The sequence below is a fragment of the Grammomys surdaster genome, unplaced genomic scaffold, assembly GCF_004785775.1.
Source record: "Grammomys surdaster isolate TR1022 unplaced genomic scaffold, NIH_TR_1.0 1129, whole genome shotgun sequence".
In the NCBI taxonomy this organism is placed as follows: domain Eukaryota; kingdom Metazoa; phylum Chordata; class Mammalia; order Rodentia; family Muridae; genus Grammomys; species Grammomys surdaster.
In genome coordinates this window covers 66,550-71,509 of record NW_021605548.1, presented here as the reverse complement: position 1 = coordinate 71,509, position 4,960 = coordinate 66,550, and positions in this window count along the sequence as shown.

Below are 4,960 nucleotides of genomic sequence, written 5' to 3'. Positions count from 1 at the left end.
AAGAAGTCTGAGCAAGCCATGATGGGCAAACCAGTAAGCAGCACCCCTCCATGGCCTCTGCATCAGCTCCTGCCTCCAGGTTCCTGTCCTGTGGAATTACAGCCCTGACTTCCCTCAGTGATGAACTGTTACTAGGAAGTGTAATCTGAAATAAACCCATTCCTCCTCAAGTTGCTTCAGTCACTGACCCGACCTGCAGGTCCTAGTAATTCGTGGGGGCGAGGAGGACCTCAACCTGAAAAAGAACGGGCGAGAGAGAAGAAGGGACTCAAGGAAGCAATTGCTTGTCAAGAACCATCTATTTGAGCGCAAAGCACCTTTTTATAGTATGTTTTACAAGGGGAGGGGGTAAGAGGTGCCAGGTGGTGGGAAAGTACAGAATCTTCTTGGCCTGTGCCTTGAAACATTTCATGTTCTACACGGTACACTGCCTTGAATCTCTCTGCAGCTGCCAAACAGGATCTTGCAGTTGCCAAGCTGCAGGGGACGTTGTACAGGTGGGGAAAGGTAGGGGGTGAGGGTAAGGGCAAGGGTCCTGGCTTCTGGCATCTCCCCCTTCTCTGTTTAGATAGAGAAGGTGTCTTATGATCAATCCCAACTATGTGAATTTTGAATTTGGAAGTCTAATTATGGCGGGTCTTAGACAAGTTCACAACCCCAAAACATTTATGTGAGACGAGTCACGTCGATGGTCAAAGGCTTTAGGCTGTCGATGATGGGCAACGTCAAGGGACCCCGAGGTGGGTGAAAGGAGGGTGAGGGCCCTGTCTTAGGCCATGTAAGCTGCACCCACTCCCAGTACCACGCACTCCTTTCCGACTGCATTGGGTGGGCCCCTGGGAAGTGGACCTACAATAATCCTGTCATTGGGCTCACAGCCATCCTAGTCCCTTTGTGAATGTTCAGGTTACCAGCCATTTGTCAGTTTGGGGTGTATTACTGTCATAAAGGAAGGCTCCCCAATGTTAGTGGGCCACATTAAGGGAGGCCTTGGTTTACGAAAAAGCCAATTTTTGTTGGGGTAATCAAGAGGCCAGGCTCCCTAGCAAGAGAAATGAGGGCAGAGCCAGGCATACCAGGAACCCTTCTGGAGGGCATGGAAGTCTAGGGGTTGACTGTATGGGGGGAAGGGGGGCTGGCAGCTGTGTCTGTCTCCGGCAGAATCACTTCTGGATCTTCTTCAATTTTCAGCTTATGGTAATGAACTTTGACCGGCTTCTTGATGGCAGAATCAATCTGGTTCTTAACAAAACTTGTGAGACAGTTAAAGGCCCAGGGTCCAAACAAGAGAAGCAAAAGAATGCCAACAAAGGGTCCTAGTATACTAGGCAACAGGGTGGTGAGCCAAGGAGAGGTAGAGAACCAGTTTTGATACCATGACTCTTGTTGTTCTCTCGCTCTTTTTCTTTCTTCTAAACTCCTTTTGATCTTGTCCAGGATATTTTGGACAAGACCTGTCTTAGCAGAGTAAAAGCAACACTCCTCTCTGAGGGCCATGCAGAGACCCCCTTCCTTAAGGAAGACAAGGTCAAGTCCTCTCCTGTTTTGTAACACCACCTCAGAAAAGGAAGTCACAGAGTCCTTAAGATCTTGTACTCCTTCCCTCAAATTATTTAAATCTTTATCAATGAGGGATTGGAGATGGGCATAGTGAATTTTGGAAGTCACCAAGGAAGCTATACCCGTGCCTGCACCGATGGCACTAATTCCTAGTATGACAGACAAGGTGAGGGCAGTCAGGGGTTCTTTCTTGGTTCTTAGAGAAAATCCTTGATCTATAATATTGAGGAAGGACTCTGGATCATGTATAAAAGAATGGTAACAATTACACAATGATCTCTGAAATGTAAAAAACTAGGATTAAATATATAAGGGGTCAAGCCAGAAGCACAGGCAAAATATGTACCATTGGGTGCCAGAGTATATAGAAAGGTATCATTGAGGATCATTGTCTGGTTACACACCGGAATCAAGTCCCTAGGGGGGAGCATGAAGGGTCCCAAAAGGCAAAGGCCTATTCCTGAAATGGAGCTAAGGGTAAGACCTCCTTCAGGCGAATGAGTCCCAAGGAGTCTGTTACCATCGTTGGTAAAAGTGGGAGGGGAGAGGATAGCTATTCCCTCATAGAAGGGAGGAGTAGGTGAAAAACAAATCCAGCATTGTTGATAATTAGGTTCGCTGGTATTATGGATAGCCTCAAGAGAAGCATTTACCAAGGAAATAATGAGGTCAGCAGAACTAAGAGGGCCTTTGGGAACAGTGGGTTGAAACATAGTGGCCAAAGGCGCCAAGGGAAAGGATGAAGGCGAGGCGCCAGGGGCAGCAACCGTAGGTTTGGGGGCTGGATTGAGGGGCTTTGAGGGGTGTTGTTGAGCAGGATTGGGGCCCACGGCAGCAATATTTTTGTTGGGGATGGTCTTAAGAAGTTTTATTGTAAAGGTGAGGCCTGGGTCTGAGCAGCCATATGACCAAGTAGTGCACTCTCTCAGACGCAAGCCCCATATGAATCCTCCGGCCGTCCAATCTTTATTCTTCCCTCTTTCAGTAAAGGAAATAAAACACCAATTACTTTGATGTTGGGATATTAGAGGGTCAGCCGTGGACACACCTAATTTCTCCTGTAAGTATTTAGGAAGGAATTTTCTCCATAGGGTAATATAATCCCAGGAGGAGTGGGGCCTCCAATATGCATCTCCCATGGTCTCACAGCCCTACAATGCACAAAAAAAGTCAGAAGAATGGCCGCACTTGTAGCCCTGGGAACGATCTCTGTGGGTAGGGCCAGGGCATACATAAAGGCCAAACGGATCGTTGGACAAAGAGGCTCTTTTGATATAAGAATTACAGCCGGTGAGATGGCCATCATAATTGGGGTTTGGAGCATCGACAGGCTTATCCTGGGGCCAAAAATGAGAGGGGATTACCCAATCGGCATTGGCTCCCAGGGCGAGGGCACAAAGGTCCACCTCTAGAGAGGGCCATGAAGGCTGGGTTCCAAGTGAAGAGCTGGAATTAACAATATCTCCTGCCTGATTTATTACAACCCAAGTAAAATTATAAATCTGATATGAGGGGTGTTGGAGCCTAATACTCACAGTCGGATAGATCTGGAACGTGAGTAGGAGGAGCAAAGCAACTGGATGCATTTTTCTGAAAGGAAGCACAATTAAGAACCATTCTCAGGGGGTGTCCCTGGGGTGGAATTAGCCGATTTCACCAATCTTTCTGGCAACCATCTGGCGTTTTGTTCTTTGGAATCATATATGCACGTGTTTCCTTTCCCCCAGATAAGGACTGGGTTGGGACCATTCCATTTGTGTGTCAATGGATCTTTCCACAAGGCTTTGGCATAGGAATCTGCTGTAGTGGGGTGCCAAAATCTATCTGCTGCAGACTTTCCTCTCTCATCAAGGGACAAGAAATTGAGAACGAATAATGCATGATTTAGTAAGGTATTATGATTTCCATTTTTGGGGTATAAAATACCCCCTGAGAGTTGCAATTTTAAGAGCATATTCTTTAAAGTCTGATGTGCCCTTTCTACAATGCCCTGTCCCTGGGGGTTATATGGGATGCCAGTGACATGTTTAATGTTAAGATGGGCACAAAACTGTTTAAAGGAGGTGCTGGTATATCCAGGGCCGTTATCAGTCTTAAGCATCTTAGGTATGGGCATAAAGGCAAGAGATCACATGATTAATAACATTTTTGGTAGCTTCACCCGATTGGAGTGAGGCACAGAGGAAACCGCTGAAGGTATCAATAGAAACATGTATATATTTAAGTTTGCCAAAAGGGGCAAAGTGAGTAACATCTATTTGCCAAATTTCTCCTGGGGTGAGGCCACGAGGGTTCACTCCCAGATGTAGCTCAGGTAGGAGGGTGAAACACCCCTGACACTGGTGCACTATCTGGCGAGCCTGTTCCCTGGTAATAGAAAACATCTGTCGGAGGGTCTGGGCGTTTAGATGATGTAGTTGGTGGGCCTTTTGTGCCTGTTGTATAGGATCAGAGGGTAGGGCCAGGGTCACCAGGCTGGATGGAGACTCTCGGGTGGCCCTGTCAACGAGATCATTTCCCTCGCTCAGGGGTCCAGGAAGACCAGAGTGGGCATGTGTGTGACCCACAAAGAATGGGTGGGACCTAGTTAGAATAATCTCTTGGAGCTCAGAAAAAAGGGGGAGGCATTGGTAGACGGCCGTATAAAGGGGACTGTCTCTAACAAAGGGACTGATTGAGCCACATATGCACTATCAGTAAACAAATTAAAAGCACAATCTGGGAGAATCTTAAAGACTTGAATAACAGCAACCAATTCTACCAACTATGCTGAGAAAATTTTGGCCTGAAATTTAAAAACCTGCCCATCTATATTAAAGGCTACAACCCCAGAGGAGGATCCATCTGTAAAGATCAATGGTGCTTGAGGAGTGGGAGAGTTCTTAGTCATTTTAGGGAAGACCACTGCCTGATGTTCAAGGAACTGTATGAGTTTGTCAGAGGGATAGTGGTTGTCTATCTTTCCCTGAAATGAAATACAATTAATGGCCCATTCGTCTGAGGTCTGGAGTAGCCATCGGACTTGGGCAGCATCATAAGGAATGCTGACAAGGTCAGAGTCTTTACCAAAGAGTTTCAGGGAGGTTTCTCTTCCCATCCTTATCATCTGTGCCACTAAGGAGGGATAGACAGGCAAAACTTTGTATTGGCGGGCAAGTGAAGCCAATACAAAGGTTTAGTCTGCCACAACAATACCGTGGGGGCAAACACGGTGGGAAGAACCAATAGCCATAAGGGGGAGGTGGGAGAATAGTAAGTAACAGTCTGTTGTTGAATGGCTTTCTCCACGAACTTAAGGGCAGAGGAGGCCTCAGGGGTTAAAGCCCGAGGGGAGGAGGGATCAGAGTCTCCTCGGAGAATATCAAATAGAGGCTTGAGCTCCCCAGTTGTTAACTTTAAA